This window comes from Balaenoptera acutorostrata, chromosome 1, assembly GCF_949987535.1.
Source record: "Balaenoptera acutorostrata chromosome 1, mBalAcu1.1, whole genome shotgun sequence".
NCBI classification, from domain to species: domain Eukaryota; kingdom Metazoa; phylum Chordata; class Mammalia; order Artiodactyla; family Balaenopteridae; genus Balaenoptera; species Balaenoptera acutorostrata.
In genome coordinates this window covers 185619888-185638345 of record NC_080064.1, presented here as the reverse complement: position 1 = coordinate 185638345, position 18458 = coordinate 185619888, and positions in this window count along the sequence as shown.

Sequence of the window (18458 nt, the reverse complement as noted above, 5' to 3'; positions counted from 1 at the left end):
TCCATAACATGGGTACCTCATCCAATCAGTTGAAATCCTGAATAGAACTAAAGGCTGACCCTCTCCTGAGTAACGAGAATTCTTCCTGTCTGAATTTGTTTTTTTCTTTCCTTCAAACTCAGACTGAAACATTGGCTTTTCCCGTGTCTTGAACCTATAAGCCTTTGGACTGAAACTAAGCCATCAACTGTCCTTGGGTCTGCAGCTTGCTGAATATCTTGGAACTTTCCAACTTTCATAATCGTGTGAGCTGATTCCTTATGTCTCTCTCTCTGTCTCTGTCTCTCTCTCTCTCTCTCTCTCTCTCACACACACACACACACACACACACACACACACACTCTGTATTTCTGGAGAAACCTAATAAAAATACTATTTTAATTTATGCCTTAGAATGACTTTGCCCATTTTTGAACTTTATATATGTGGTATCATGCAATACATATTATTTTATGCTTGGCTTCTTTCATTCATCAATATATTTGTGAGATTTATCTACACTATTGCTGGTTGCTTGAATTTCAGTTTATTTGTATTTTTAGTCTGTGTGTATATAATTCATTTTCTATTCTAATTAACTTATACGAAGTTTCCATCTTAGGGCTATTGTGAATACTGGTGTTATGTAATTCAACTACATGTTTCTTGATGAACACTCTTGAATGTTTCTTTTGAGTATATACTTAGAAATACAACTGCTAAATAGTGAAAAATGCATATATTCAGTTTGAGTACGTATGACCATATTTATTCACACTCTTATCAACATTTTAAGGGTGTTTCAATTGCTCCAGAGCCTCTACAAATTGTTTGGTTGTTTAATTTCAGACTTTACAGTAGGTGTGGTTTGGTACTATATTACATTTTTAAATTTCATGTCCCTGATGATTAATAGCATTGACTTTTTCATTTGGTTATAGATCATATCTTATGGCACACCTGTTAAATAATTTTCCACTTTTCTGTTAGATTTTCTACCATTTTTTCTTATTAATTACAATAGATTTTTAAATATATTAGATAGATTTTTTTTCCTCAAATGTATGTATACATGCTTCAAAAGTGAAGGAGAAAAAAAAGACTTTCTCAGACAAAAATTTAGGGAATTTGTTGCCCATAGACCTACCTTGAAAGAAATGCTAATAGAAGTTCTTTAGTGAGAAGGAAAATAAGTCAAAAATACAGATGTACATGAAGAAAGGAAGAGCACTGAAGGAGAAGTAAGTGAAGATGACATAAAAACTTTTATCATATTCTTAATTGATTTAACAGGCAACAGGTTTTTTTCATATTAAAATAGCAACAATGTATTTGATTATGTAATGCTTGTGGATATATCTTATGTATGCCTTATATATGGGAAATGAATGAGAGCAATAATAGAAGGGATAGGTGGGAAGAATTAGGACTATTTTGTTATTATAAGGTACTCACATTGCCAGTGAAGTGGTGAAGTGCTATTTGAAATTGGACTTTGATTATTTTTAAATGTACATTGCAAACTCAAGGGTGACCACTGAAAAAAAGTGGGGAAAAAAAGCATAATATGCTAAGGAAGGAGAGAAAATGGAGTCATATAAAATGCTCAATTTAAACCACAAATGGCAGAAAGAGAATGGAAGAAAAAAATAGGAACGAAAAACAAGGGAAACGAATAGAAAACAGTGATGAATATGATACTTATTTATCTGACTTCATCAATAATCATTTTGAATGTCAGTGATATAGTGTACCAATTAAAAGACTGGGATTGTCACAGTAGATCAAAATCCACAACTCAACTATATGTTGTCTAGAAGAAATCCACTATAAATATAGAGACACATATAAATTAAAAGTACATCAATGGAGAAAAATATACCATAGTAACACAAATCAAAGAAAAGCCGGAGTAGCTATATTAATTTCAGACTGAGTAGACTTCAAAGTAAGGAAAGTTATCAGAGATAAAGAAGGGAGTTATATGATGATGAAGGTGTCAATTCTCTAAGAAGACATAACAATTCTTAATGTGTATTCACCTAAGTGTCAACAACATGAGGCAAAAACCAATAGAACTGCAAGGAAGAATAGATAAGTTCAACTACTCTGGTAGTTGGAGACTTCAGCACCTCTCTCCTGGAAATGGACCCATCCAAGAGGCTGGAAATCAGTAAGAACACGGTTGAACTCAGCAACACCATCAATCAACTGGATGTTATTGACATCTATAAACTCCTTCATCCAACAAGAGCAGAACTCACATTCTTCTCAAGCTCACATAGATAATTCACCTAGATCATATTCTAGGCCATAAAACACACCTGAACAAATTTAAAAGATTAGAAATCATACTATGTCTACCCTCAAATCACAATGGAATTAAACTAGACTACTAATGTTTACTCACAAGGTATTGGTAGAAACAAATGAAGATTACAACACAATAATTCTGAAGTTCTTATTTTTTTTCATCTTAGACAATAAAAGACACCTTGTGTTTTTTTCATGAAACATTTATAGAAATTGATGATTTTGTGAGCAATTAAAGTTTCATGGGAAAAAATCATATAGTATGTTATCTGATAATAATGCAGTTAATAAAACCATAACTAGGAAATTTTCATAATTACAAGTGTCAAGTTATGTTTATTTAACCCATGTGTCAAATAGGAAATCATATTAAAAACTATGGAATTTTTAACTGAATAATATTGGGAAAAAACTATGTAATTGGATAGTTTTTAAGTGTCCTTTATTATACACAGTTCAAATGTGTTCAAAAACAGCTTGGAAATAGCAAAAAAATAAAGCCTTATTTGTCATGAACATCAAACTTCAAATGCTCGCATTATGCAAATTGTGTGTATGTATGGTAGCACATAAAAGCAACCATAGAAAATAATAGAGTGCTTATTATATTGTACAATTTCCAGTTAAGTAAACCACAAAACTAGAACTGTGCGTCAAAGAGCGCTTGCCATTTTATTTGAGCACTACAACTTGCAGTAAACAAGTTGTTTATTTTCCGTGTAAATTGCTTTCCTGAATGCTCAAACAGCATATATTAAAAAGAAACAAAAATATAAACAGAAATCTCAATAAGCATAACTTTAAAAAGTGGAAAAGTTTACATGCATGTGTTTTAAACTCAGACAAATATTTTCATGAGGTTTCAGGCGAATTCCTATTTTAGTCTAGCTCACATAAAATGCTCTTTCATTTTATTTATTGCACTTTAAAATGTGCTATAGTGTAACAAAGGAACTTTATAATAGATATTGAATTGAATAAAATTAGAAATGCTGATTCAACAGTCTTGTAATTTGTCGCATTTTATTAATTTCTAGATGATTAAAAAATTGAGTATTAGTCAACAGGCTATAGTTCTAAACTATTCATCGATTTACATTTTCATTCTGTACAAAATACATTTAAACTGCTTAGTAGCGAAGTTTCACCAACATTATCGAATCAATCCTATTTAAAATAACCCCCATTAAAAGATTAAATTAGCATAAGAATAAATTTTCAGTGTAAAAAATTGCTTTGGCAGCATGAAAGGCTTCAACAAAAATATAATAACTTAAATATCTAAAAGCTAAAATGTCAAGGGGGTTCATGTTCAAAGTTAGAGAACTGTGAATATATTACAAGAGATGCCATTTAAAAAATTCATTTAATGAATTTTAGAACAGTTTTAGATTTATGGTAAAATTGTCAAGATAGTACAGAGACATTCTGTATACCCCACACAGAGTTTCCTCTGTTATTAACGTGTTACATTAATATATTTGGAACAATTAAAGAATGAATATTGATACATTATTTTTAACTAAAGTCCATATTTTATTCAGGTTCCCATCCTTTTTAACTAATACGTTATTCTGTTACAGAATACTATCCAAGATACCACATTGCATTTAAGAGTCAAATCTCCTGAATTGGGTGATTGGGATTGACATGTATACACTGATGTGTATAAAGTTGATGACTGATTAAAAAAAAAAAAAAGAGTCAAATTTCCTGATCCTTCTCCTAAGAATGGAGTTATGTGTTTTGGGGAGGAAGGTCACAGAGGTAAAGTGGCATTGTACCATATCATATTAATGGTACAAAATATCAACATGACATCACTGTTGATGTTAATCTTGATTACTTGGCTGAAGTAGTGTTTATAAGATTTCTGTAAATTTACCCCCCCATATATATTCATGTATACAGAGAGAAATCTATATCTATAAATCTATCTATTTATCTATCTATCTGTCATCTATCCGATATATCATCTGTCTCAAAGGAAGTCACTATGTAAAGTCCACGCTTAAGGAGGTAGAGTTATGTTTCTCATCCTTGAGGGAGAAGTATTAACATAAATTATTTGGAATTCTTTTTCACAAGAGATTTGTCTCTTCTCTTCCATTTATTTATTTATTTAAATCACTATGGACTCATGAGATTTGTTTCATAATTTGGGTTATAATCTAATATCATTTTATTTTGTTGTTCAAATTATTCCAGTTTTGCCCATTGGGAGCTCTTTCAGTTGGCTCCTCTGTCAACTGTCCTTTTGACATACTCTCCTCTATCCCCTTGACCTACTCCAGTCTGTGTGTGTGTGTGTGTGTGTGTATGTTTCAGCACTTTCTTAATTTGTGGATGCTCCAGGCTCATTTTGCACAATTCCTGTCCTCCAAGTCCTAGAATCAGCTATTTATCCAAGGAGCCTTGCTTTCTTTTCATGAAGAGTAATATTAGAAACCAAGAGCTCAGTGCTAGTTGTGATCATTGCCACTGGGTTGTACTGGCTCTAGATCTTCTCAGCTAAGTAGGGATATATATGTATATATACTAACCATCGTATATACACATGTCTATACATAGCTCTATTTGTAACTGTGTTTATAATAAAGTAAACATGCGTTGGTGTTAATATGTCCAACTGCAAACCATTATTTCCACTTGGATCATTCTAGCCATTATGCTTGCTTATCTGTAGGCACCTCCATCAGTGAGAAACCAGGCTCCTGTTATTCACTATTGATTTTCTTAATTGTTCATTTCCAGTATACATGTATAGTAGTATCCGAATCGTTAACATGTAATCCCATGGGCAATAACTTTATGTGTCTGAGTATAATGTTTAGGTACAGAGTTTTTTGTTTGTTTATTTTTACTTTTAGTTTTATTCCATTCATTTCCAAAGTTACTTAGGTGGCAACTTCCCTCACTCCCTTGAGCAAGATTGTTTCATACATTTGTAATACAGTTAGGTTCTTTTGTCACACTTTATATTTCAACCAGGGATCACCTGACCTCCTATTTATTTAATTTTAATATACTAAGGGTCTCATTTGTTCTGTAAGGTCCTATGGGGTTTGTCCCATACATAGTTTTGTGTATCCATCATTACAGTATCATTAGAATAGTTTCACAGCCCTAAAATATTCCCTGTGCTTCACATATTTAAATCTTTTCCCCCTCCCATATCTGTGACAAACACTGTAATGTCTCTATAGTTTTGCCTTTTCCAAAATGTTGTATAAGTGGAATCTTATGGCATGTAGACTTTTCAGACTGGTTTCTTTAACTCGGAGATATGCGTTCAAGATTCATCCATGTCGTCTTGTGACTTTATAGCTCATTTTCTCTTATTGCTGAAAATAATATTCCATCGTATGATGTACTGTGTCTTGTTTTTCCACTTCCCTTATGAGGGACATCTTGGTTGCTTTCAGGCTTTGGCTCTTATGAATAAAGCGTCCATAAACATTTTCATGCAGGATTTTATGTGGAGGTAAGTTTCAGATCATTTGGATAAATACCTAGGAGCACTATTGCTAAATTGTGTGACAAGATTACATTTAGCTTTGTGAGGAAATGTTAAACTGTCTTCCAGAGTGGTTGCACAATTTTGCAATTCCACTGCAAAGAATGAAAGTTCCTCTTGCTCCACAGTATAGCCAGCTATTGGTCTTAACTCCTTTTGGATTTTAACCTTTATAATAGGTGGGTAGTGGCATCATATTACTGTTTTAATTTGCAATTCTTAATGTCAAATGATGTCCATTACCTTTACATATGATTATTTACCATCTGCATAACTGCTTTGCTAAGGTGTTTTTCCAGATATTTTGCCCAATTTTTAAATTAGTTGTATATTTTCTATTATTCAGTTTTAATAGTTATTTGCATAGTTTGTAAATGAGTTCTACAGAAGATATGTATTTTGCAAATATTTTCTCCTAGTCTGTGACTTGAATTTTCCTTTTCTTAACAGGTTCTGTCTACAGCAGAAGTTTTAAATTTTATTAAAGTCCAACTTATCGTTCTTTTCATTCATATATGTTTTCGTATTGTATGTAAAAACTCATCACCAAATGTTCATTTATTCCTGTATTTCTCTCCAGAAGTTTTATAATTATGCATTTTACTTTTAGATATATGATCAATTGTGAGTTAATTTTTGTGATGTTAACTCTCTGGGTAGGTTCTATCTAGACCTCCATTTTCCTTTCTTTTTCTTTCCTTTATTTTTTGCATTTGGATGCCCGGTTGTTCCAGCACCAGTTGTTGAAAAGACTATCATTTCTCCACGATTGCCTTTGCTTGTTGTCAAAAATCTGTTGACTGTCTAGTTGTAGAAGTATTTCTGGGCTTTCTATTCAGTTTTGTTTATCTTTATATTTTTTCTTGATCTTGATTATTGTCATCATGTAGTGTCCTCCAATTTTGTTCTTCTTCAATATTTTGTTGCCTATATTAGATGTTTGCCTTTCCATATAAATTCTTGAATCAGTTTGTTACTATCTACAAAATTGTCCACTAGAATTTTTTTGAATTGTATTGAATCTGTAGATGTTGGTGGGTAGAATAGACATCTTAACAATATTGCATCTTCCGATTCCTGAACATGGAGTATCTCTCCAGTTATTCCTATTTTCTTGGACTTTTATCATCAGTGTTTTGTAGTTTTCTGCCTATAGATCTTACATGTAGGTCTATATGTTAGATGTACACCTAAGTAGTTCATTTTTTTTGGTACAGTTATAAATGGTAATTATTTTTCAATTCGAATTCCAATTGTTTGTTGCTGGTGTATGGAATGGAATTGACTTTTGTATATTAATTTTGTATCCTAAGTTCTTGCTATATTTACTTACTTCTCCAGGAATTTTTAAATTTGAATCTTTGGGCTTTTCTACATAGACAATCATATAATCTATGGAATAAAAAAGTTATATTTATTCCTTTCCAATCTGTATACCATTTATTTCCCTTTCTTATTTTGGTGCACTAATTAAGAATTCCAGTACAATGCTGAATAAGTGTGATGAAAGAGAACTTCCTTACTTTCTCCTCATCTTAGGTGGAAAGTGTCCAGTTTCTCATTATTAAGTATAAGGTTAGCTGTATTTGTGTGTGTGTTTGTGGTTTTTGTTTTGGTAGATGTTCTTTATCAAGTTGAGAAAGTGCCTCCTTATTCTTAAATTGGTGAGACTTTTTATCATGAATGGGTGTTGGATTTTGCCAAGTACTTTTTTGCATCATTTAATATTATGATGTGATTTTCTTCTTTGTCTTTCTGATGTGGAAGAATACATTGTTAATTTCTCACTGTTGAAACATCTTTGCATAACTAGAATTAATCCTTCTTGTTCATGGTGCATAATTATTTTTATAAATTATTATATTCAGCTTATTAAGATTTTGTTGAGGATTTGTGCATTTATATTCATGAGAGGTATTAGTCTTTGTTTTCCCTTTCTTGAAAGTCTCTATCTGTTTTATGTATTTCATGTTTCTTGTGTAATGCTGGCCTCATAAAATGAGTTGGTAAGTGTCCCCCTTGTCTGCTTTCTGGAAAAGATTATATGGAATTGGTATCATTTCTTCCTTAAATGTTTGATAGAACTCACCAGTGAAATCATTGGGGCCTGGTGTTTTCTTTTATGAAAGGTTCTTAATTTTTTATTACATACCTTTAATAAGTGTGGGACTATTCAGGTTATCTATTTCTCCTTGCGTAGGGTTTGGTAGTTTATGTCTTTCAAAGAATTGGTTCATTTTGTATGTTATCATGTGTGCACATAGAGTTTTTCATAGTATTCCTTTACTATATTTTTAATGCCCATGGAATCAGTAGTGATGACTCCTTTTCATTTATGATTTAAAAAAAATTTTTGTCATTATGTTTTTATTATTATTTTTTATTGGAGTATAGTTGCTTTACTATGTTGTGTTAGTTTCTGCTGTACAGCAAAGTGAATCAGCTATATGTAGCTTTTTTTGGATTTCCTTCCCACTTAGGTCACCACAGAGCATTGAGTAGAGTTCCCTGTGCTATATATACAGTAGGTTCTCATTAGTTATCTATTTTATACATAGTATCAATAGTGTATATATGTCAATCCCAATCTCCCAATTCATCCCATCCCTCCTTCCCCCCTGGGTATCCATATGTTTGTTCTCTATGTCTGTTTCTCTATTTCTGCTTTGAAAGTAAGTTCATCTGTACCATTTTTCTAGATTCCACACGTAAGTGATATTATAAAATATTTGTTTTCCTCTTTCTGACTTACTTCACGCTGTATGACAGTCTTTTGCAGAGACATGGATGGACCTAGAGACTGTCATTTCTGATATTTTTAATTTGTGTTTACTCTCTCTCTCTTTGTTTCTCTGTTTATCAATTGTATTCCTCTTTTCAAAGAACTAGCTTTTGATTTTGATGATTTTTTCCTATTGTTTCCCTGTTTTTAAAATTATTTTTATACATTTTATACATTATTATATTGATATATGTTATTTGAATTTATGTTTATTATAATTTCTTTTCTTTTCCTTGTATTAGGATTAAATTACACTTTTTTCCTCTGGTTTCCTAAGAAAGAAACTTAGGTTATTCATTTTAGATCTTTCTTCCTTTCTAACATATTTATTTAATGCTATAAATTTCCCTCTAACTATTGCTTTCACTGTATCCCACAAATTTTGGCAAGTTGTAGTTTTATTTTCATTTTGTTCAAAATATTTCTTAATTTTTCTTGAGACTTCATCTTGGACTCATATGTTATTATGAAATGTGTTGTTTAATTTCTAAATATATGTGGGACTTTTCATCTATATTTCTGTCACTGAGTTCTAGTTTAATTCAATTGTCATCTGATAAAATAAAAATATGATTATCATGCTTTAAATTTGTTAAAGTGTGCTTAATGGCCCCTAATCTTGTCTACATTGATAAATGTTCCACTTGAGAGGAATGTGTATTTTGCTGCTGTCAAAAAAAAATATTCTCTAAGTGTCCAAGTCTAGCACGTTGATTGATAGTGTATTCAGGTAAACCATATCTTTACTGATTTTCTGCCTGCCTAATTTATAAGTTAATAAAAGGGATGTTGAAGTCTCCAATCCTAATAATAGATTTGTTTATTGCTTTATTTAGTTCTGTCACTTTTTGACTCACTATTTAGACACTCTGCTTTTAGATGCATACACCATTAGATGATGATGTCTTCTTGGAGTATTTATCCCTTTATCATTGTGTAATACCTCTCTTTATTCTTGAAAGGTTTTTTTTGTTCTACAGTGTACATTGACATTTTTCAGTGATATTTAAAAACACAAATTATGTAAATTTCTGAGAGAGTGTAAATATAAAAGATACTGATTTATTTGCTTTTGTTAAGAGGAAATTTTATCACCATCTAAGTTGGTCTCTGCCAAATGCAAAAGAAAATAAAGACATTTTATTTCAGAGCCACAGTATTCCACATGCAAGACCAAGGTTTAATAACGACTGCAATAATTTTCCTTTTCCTTTTTCAGCACTTTTCATCTCTTTTAAGATTGAACATCCTGGGCTCTGGTAGGTCTCATTTATAAAGATATACAATAGCACAGTATGTGATAGTTTCTTAATTAGAATAGAAATAAAAATATTGACATGACACTTAGACAAACATGCCTTTCATAGGTGTTTAACAAAAATGCCTTTCATACGTGTTTAACATGCTTAATTGTCTCATTTTTTAATGACATCAACACAATTCCCCAAAGTAAATGCAGAAGACTTTTTTCCATCTTTTTATAATACTTTACAAGCAAGGACCCATTTAATGTATGTAATTCTTCTACGACTTTACCTTTAAAGTCAGGAACTTATTTAAAACATAAGTTACCGTGCATTATGACAAAGCAAGTCAATGAAAGCGGAGAGAAACAAATCTTTTCTTGTTTTGTATATTTGAAGGCATATCAACTATAATTTTCCTCCAAAATTATATATCACTTGAAAGGTTTGAATAAGTTCCAAGTATTGTGTCCAAAGCCTCAAGTTACACATTAAGTTGAACTTTTAAATTTCAGTACAATATTTATTATTTTTATTACTTTGAATATCTTTCAAAAAGTAAAGCAAAAAAAAATGTTAATTAATCATAGATAGAGGTACACGTTTTTGAGTTGTGTTACTTTCTTCTTGGAGAAAAATTAAAAATAACCCCTACATCACAGAAAGTTTCCGAATGTAAAACAACCAATATAGAATGTTCAAAAAGCATAGCATCTGTTATGATGTTTGATAAAATCAAATTTTCTTGCTTTATTTTAACCAGCAATCTTCCTTCATTCCTGTCTAAAACATTCAATTTATGAAATACTCATTCTTGCACTCAAATAGTGAGTTCTTCTTGATTTGTTCATTACATCGGTATGTATTATAATTACTTAATTTCTGTAAATTTCTTATTTTGTTTCAGCTTAGAGGAAGTGTTTACATGGGTCCACAGCCATTTTTAAGCCAACTCTGCTCAGTAAACACTAGGAATAATTTCCAAAAATACAGAGCCAAATGTTTAAGAAGTGTAGGTAGCAAACATAATTCCTAAAAGCTACTTTTTAAATATAGACAAATTAGCTATTAGCTATTCCTAAGAACAGCAAAAAGATTAGTCTCAGATTTACATGAAAATTTTGTTCACCTAAAAGAAAAATCATGATTAGAAATTTTTTGATAAGAAATTAAAAATAGTATTAATGTAGGTCTAGATCCTATGTTTTGCTCATTATTATGTTCATCTTTGCATATCCATCTGTGAATAATGTTTTCCAAATACATTTATTTTTAATAGTAATTTTGAATGTGTCAGCATTAAGCAGAGCTACTTTGACAGTTATAAAGAGGGGAAAACAATTGGCCAGCCAAGTAGAATTCAGAATATTGAAAGTAAGCCCTATAATTCCCATTCTATAATTCAAATTCTTCTCCATGTAACAAAGCTTTTTTTTTTTCTCTCAGGAACTAAAAATTACCTAGAAGAGCAGCTCATATATAGTAATTCTTAAAGTATGATATAGAAAATTGCATAATGCCATTCACATTCAAAATTTTTTCACTGAAATATATACATGTATATGTATATATAAATATGGATATATTGCTGGTGCAATAGATTCTTAGGAAATAAATTTTGAATTAAAGAGTTTGCCTTAGTGTTTTATATGTTGAAGAATGTGGTACTTCCTATATTCATAGTGCTTTCCATCTAAAATTGGAAAAGTAGAGGGCATGCAGAAGAAGCAGAGAAATCCTTGAACCATTTCCCAAGACCAAGAAAGAACACACGTTGAAATGCTTCTATTACAGGGTTTAGGCAAGCGTTCCAAAGCATTAAAGAATCAGAGGAGCACAGCTGAGACAATCTCTAGCTTATTCATCCCTTTGTCACATGTCATGATGAATGGATCCTGTGACTTGCTTCTACAATCCTACCAACCCATAATTCTCCTTCAGTCACAATGAGATAGTTAAAATAGGATTTTTTTTGACTTTTTCTAAAGAAAGTTTCCTGTTATTATGCAGTTTTGTTTATTTGCAGTAACCTTGCTTTAGGACTTCCTAAGAACAGTCCATACATCTGTCCCTACTCCTCCTCCTCGGCAGAGCCTCTCCTACAATGAAGATGTGCCTGTACTATGGTTCTCCTTGCGTCTGGCTGCTCGGCCATCTCAGGCTTCAGTCAGATGGAGGTTTTCCTTTACCCAGGTTTCTCTCTGCTCTGATCAGGGAGGAGTGTGGCAGTTAAGGCGATGTTCTTCCCCCTCAGAGATGGCTAACCATCATTCCTCCTATAACATGCAATGAAAAACCATGTTATCATCTTGGGTTTGAATTTTCTTCTGAAGATCCTACAGTATATCTTGGTTGAGGGATATATAGTTACTATTAATCTGACTTTGATCCTATTCTGTAAGAAATATATCCATCGCCATATTTTGCTGAAGGCGTATTCACGGAATATTTAGGATTGTTTTCTTTTCAAAATTCACCCTCACTTGCTTAGAGGGAGCCAGTGTGCAGAAAATCATTCCCACATAGTTGCAGGTTGATTTGTGAATCCAAGTTCATTTGCTACAGGTGTGTTCTGGGCCAAGATTTTACATCATGCCCTGTGGGGAAAGTAAACATACTCTGCTTTTTTCAGTGTAATGTAGCCTGCATGCCTCTTGAATTGGAGTCAGACTGCCTTGTTCTGAATCCCCTCTGACCCTTAATGGATCCAGTTTTGGGCAAGTTCTCTGTTGTTCAGTGTCTTCATTTACATAATAGGGATATTAATAATTTTCTCTCCTGAGGTGATCATTAGGATTAAAATAATGTATCTATGTGTGTATGTAAATTGCTTAATACATGTACATGTGTATATATATATGTATATATGTCTAATATACACATACGTATACATATTAAATGTTCTGTGTGCATGTGTTTGTGTGTATATGCATCTGTGTCTATGTACGTTAAGTCCTTGTTTTTAATCCTTGGCATATAATAAATACTAAATAAATCTCACCACAAGCAAAAACTGCACAATAACAGATAAAATTTTTTAAAGGTCAAAAAATTGTTTTAACTATTTAACTGTGCCATAACCACAAGGTATAATTATCCTCCCCCAAAAAGGCTCTTCAAAAATAAGATGCTAACCATAGATAAAGGCACGTGGGATGTTAGACTAGGTGCTAACCAGAAGAAGAAAATGACTTTATAAACACAGAACCCAGGGGTGGAAATGAGAAAAGGAGGCAAAGTGTGTTACATCAGATATAGTGAATTTAGAATATCCATTTTTCAAATCCAGAGGTTATCAAATTTTAGCTCCCACTGGAGTCAAACTCTTCCACCAGCAGGGCTTGTTCATACACAGATTGAAGGATACCACCCACCAGAGTTTTTAATTTTGTAGGCCTGGGCTGGGGCCCAACAATTTGCATTTTCTGCTTCACTTTAGGTTCTAACACTGCTGGTGCTGACCAGGGAATGTAAGAGGAGAATCACTGATTTAACCACAGCTGAAAACACAGATGTGTGTGCTGAATTTGTAAAAGGAATATCCTAAAGAACAGAGGGAAGAAGCACATGGATCCAAATATGACTTAAATATCCACAGACTTTGGGTTCCTATGTTTGACCAGTAAACTCATCTCAGTTCAGTACAATTATTTCTCCTCTTAGATCTCTCACGACAGAAATAAAATAACTGATTTCACAAGTATAACACCAGGCTTCCCTAACACTGATGAAGAACTTTCTGATGTTTTCATATTAAAATTGGATAGAAGCACTCCTCCTATTACTTTAAAATAAAGATTGATTAACATTTCTATTCATCTACATTTAAGCAAGTCAGGACTTGTCCCGCCTGGAGACCTGAAAATATTAAATTTTATTACCTGGCCATTAGATTTTCTGATGTTTCAAATGGAAGTAGTGCTTTTCCATCTTGACTTTAAGAATAATATATGCCTGGTTAATGTATGCAAATTTAATAACATGGTTATTAATAAAGATTTTGGTTACTGTAATGGTACTTCAAAAGTAAGTTAGGATACTGTGAAGATACTTCAAAAGTGAGCTTTGACTGCTATCAAAATCACAGCTGGATTTTTGCAGAAATTGACAATCAAATCTTAAAATTGATATGGAAATGTAAGAGACCCAGAATAGCCAAAATCATCTTGAAAACAAAAACCAAATAGAGAACTTTCCTAATTTCAAAATTTACAATAAAAATTTACTACAAAAATTTCAAAATTTACTATAAAGCTACAGTAATCAAGACAATGTAGTTCTGGCATAAAGACAGAGATATAGATTAATTAAGAGTCCAGAATAAACCCTTACATTTATGGTCACTTGCTATTTGACAAGGCTGCCAAAACAAGTCAATGGGGAAAGGAGAATCTTTTAAACAAATGGTTCTGGGATATGTGTGTATCTTTATGCAAAAGAATAAAGTTGGACCTCTGCTATGCACCATACACAAAAATTAACAAAAAAATGAATTATGGAGCTAAATACATGAGCTAAAATCATATAAATCCTAAGTGAGAATATAGCAGAAAACCTTCCTGATCTTAGATTAGGCAATAGTTTCTTAGACATGACAATTAAATCACAAGAGACAAAATAAAAAGCGGATAACTCGAACCTCATCAAAACCAAAAAGTTTTATACAACAATACAATCAAAAAAGTAAAAAGATAACCTGCAGAATGGAAGAAAGTACTTGCAAATCATATATGGATAAGGGTCTTGTATTAAAAATATATAAAGAATTTTTACAACTCAATAATCAAAAGACAACCTAATTCTAAAAATAGGCAAAGAATCTGTTCCGATGTGTAGTATACATACTTAAATTTATGGTTCTCCGAGTACTTTTGACAGATATTTCTTTTTATTTTCTAAATACAAAATTCTTTTGAAATTTCTTAGAAATATGAAGTCTCTTCTTTTTCCATGACTGTAATCGTTGTAAACTTATATATGAACAAGATTTTTAACATTATAGCCAGTTATGGTTTATTTTCTTTCTCTTTGTGAAGATTTCCCCCCCACCCCACCCACAATGGGCACCTCACTTGAATGGTAGGCATCTGGATGTGCTCAGAAGAAAGTCAGCCAAATATCTTTTGAAAAACTTTATACTGAACGATCCTAACAAGAAAAGTCCCAGACTCTGATCCACAGAAATATCTGAAACATAGTCGGCCAGAAGACTGTAAAACAGGGACAGATTTTCATCTAGAATTTAACTTTCTAGTGAGGAAGAATCAATGATATTCTGCTAGATATGATAGCTTTGGGTGAGGAGCAAATAACAATTTGAGGAAGCAAAGAGAAACATACCAAGACGAACAAAGCTGTGAAAATTCAGTAAATAAATTATAATCTCCGTCTCCAAGAATGCCAATCTCTCACCTTATAGAAGCACTGGAAAATTAATCTAATAAATGGACTTTCTACAAATGTTCTGTATTTTGACAATAGTGTTTAAAGATGGTGAAATCGTTACCTGAAGTTCTGAAAACGTACAACACGTTGCAATGAAGTCTATTAAATTAAGGCACTCAATTCCCGCAGAGGGCTGCAGAAGTGTAATACTAATTTGTAGAAACATGAATTAGAAATGTGCTATCACTGTGTCTCATTCTAGGTTCAGTCATTATCATTGGAATGAAGTCTTGTTATTTCATTTTCAGGATTTCATTAAGAAGATTTATAATAAGGATGAAACATTAGCATTTTAATGCTTTTGTGAATAAAATAGTTGTTGCACTTGCTCTTGGACATGGGTGTAACCATGTTTCAAGTGCTCACTCTCCATTGGAATTAAAGACTGTCTACTTGACAAAAACCGTGGTTTCTGAAATAATAGATAGCATGGCTTTTAAGTACTGTATTATCATTCGGAAAGCGTTTTGTACCTGTTTTAAAATTTCTTTTAATGTTTTCCCCCAAATTATCAACATCCTTGCTTAAGCCCAATTAACATTTTTCAAACCTTATCTTTCTCGTCATCTCAGTCACCTTTGACACTAATGACGCTTCCCTTCCTCATTAAACACTCTCATCTCTCATCTGTGAAGATTCTGGATTTCCTTATGCATATCTGAATACACATTAATTTATTTTGAATTTTATTTTTCTCTTCTCATCTCCCAAATTCTGGTTTTCTTCAGGTTTCTGTCCTGGGACCTCATTATTATCACTGTCATTCACTGTAAAATGCATGCCAAATCCTGTAAGCACTTTACATAGAGCATCTATTTCAGTTCTCCCTTTAATGCTATAAAGTACTTGTGACATAACAACATCATATAGATGAGAATTTGAGTAACTTGCCGAAGTAACTTACATGTGATTAGAACTCAGGTCTAAATGAACCAGAGAATGAGTTCTTAATGTCTATTTAAAATTTTCACCATAACAATAGCTCACATAAAATAGCCTATACCGTAGACTACCTCACCTGTAGTACATATGCATGCAGGGAGAGACACTCATACACCAAACTACATACTCAACCTCTTCAGTTAAATATAACCTAGATACCGCAAATTGAACATAAAGTTAGACTATTTAATAGACTACTTCCCTAACTATCCCAACTTGTTCCCCCTGCTTTGTTCTTTCACTGCCAAGTTTCCCACCTTTGCTGCTCCCCCTTACCCCCTACATCCAACTCATCATAATCAATCCTTAAATTTCATCTCATCAATATGTCTCACATCCATTTATTTCCTCTCTTTTTTCTACTGCAATTTCCATGATCAAATCCACCATCTTCTCACACCTGGATACCTGAGATATATTTTACCAAACATGCCCCTTGTTCACAGTCATTTTGCTTTTTTAATTAATTGTAATTATGTCACATTTCCTTTTCTACTGCCAGACAGCAGAAAATGTCTCCTCCCTTTAAGCTCCATTGCTTGTGAAGCTAAAATCAAATCATCCAAAAGTAGCTTACAAGATCTGTATGTCTGAATTTGGCATAAAGTAATTCTTACATTACTTATTAGGTATACTTAAGGAATAGTGATTTTTCCACGTTCAGGACTTTTACTTTGCTTTTTATTTTATCTAAAAGAGTGTCGCCTACATTCATTACTTTCCTAGCTCTCTTTTTTTTTCAAATTGAACCATTTATTTGCATCTTACCGTTTTAATATGATGTGTTTTGTTTTGTTTTTCTTTTTTTATTGAAGTATAATTGACATACAGTATTATATTAGTTTCAGGTGTGCAACATAGTGATTCAATCTATATATACATTATAAAATGATCACCACAGTAAGTTTAGTTACCATCTGTCACCATACAAAGTTAGTACCATATTGTTGACTATATTTCCCATGATGTGTGTTATATCCCCATGACCTATTCACTTTGTAACTGGAAGTTTGTACCTTCCAAAACCCCCATCCATTTCTCCCACCCCAAAACCTGACTCTCTGGCAATCACCAGTCAATTCTCTGTGTCTATAAATATGGTTTGGTTTGGTTTGGTTTTCTAGATTTGTTTGTTTTTTTTGTTTTCTAGATTCTGAAGGTGAAATCATATAGCATTTGTCTTCTCTGTCTGACTTATTTCACTTAGTGTAATACCCTCAAGATTGATCCATGTTGTTACAAATGGCAAGAATTCACTCTTTTTTATGGCTGAGTAACATTACATTATATGTGTGTATATATATATATACACACATGTATTATATATGTATCACATCTTCTTTATTCATTCGTCTATTGATGGCCACTTAGGTTGCTTTCATATTTTAGCTATTGTAAATAATGCTGCAATGATCATAGGGGTGCATATATCTTTCTGAATTAGTGTTTTCATTTTCTTTGGAGAAATAGCCAGAAATGAAATTGCTGGATCATATGGTAGTTCTATTTTTAACATTTTAGTAGCCTCTGTACTTTTTTCCATTCTGACTATACCAATTTACATTTCCACTAGCCATGAATGATGGTTCCTTTTCTCCACATCCTTGCCAAATCTTACTTTTTTTTTGTCTTTTCCATAATAGCCATTCTGACAGGTGTACTCATTTTTTAATTGGATTGCTTGTTTTATTAATGTATGCATTCTTTATATATTCTGGATATTAACCTTTTATTATATGATTTGCAAATATCTTATCCCATTCAGTGAGTTGCCTTTTCATTTTGTTGATGATTTTGTTCTTCTTGCATTTAGTTTGATGTTGTCCCATTTGTTTATTTTTGCCTTTGTTGCACTTGCTGGCAGAACCAGATCCTAACAATACTGTTGAAACTAATGTCAAGGAAATTACCCTCTGTGTTTTCTACTGAGTTTTATCGATTCATGTCTTGCATTCAAATTTTTAATCTATTTTGATTTAATTTTTGTATATGGTGTAAGATAGTGGTCCAGTTTGATTGTTTTTGCATGTAGCTATCCAGTTTTCTCAACACCATTTATTGAAGAGACTGTCTTTTTCCCATTGTATATTCTTGCCTCCTTTGTCATAAATTAATTGAGCTTATCAGCATGAATTTATTTCTGGTCTCTCTATTCTGATCCATTGATCTATGTGTCTATGTTTGTGCCAGTATCATACTGTATTAGTTACTATAGCTCTTAGTATAGCTTGAAATC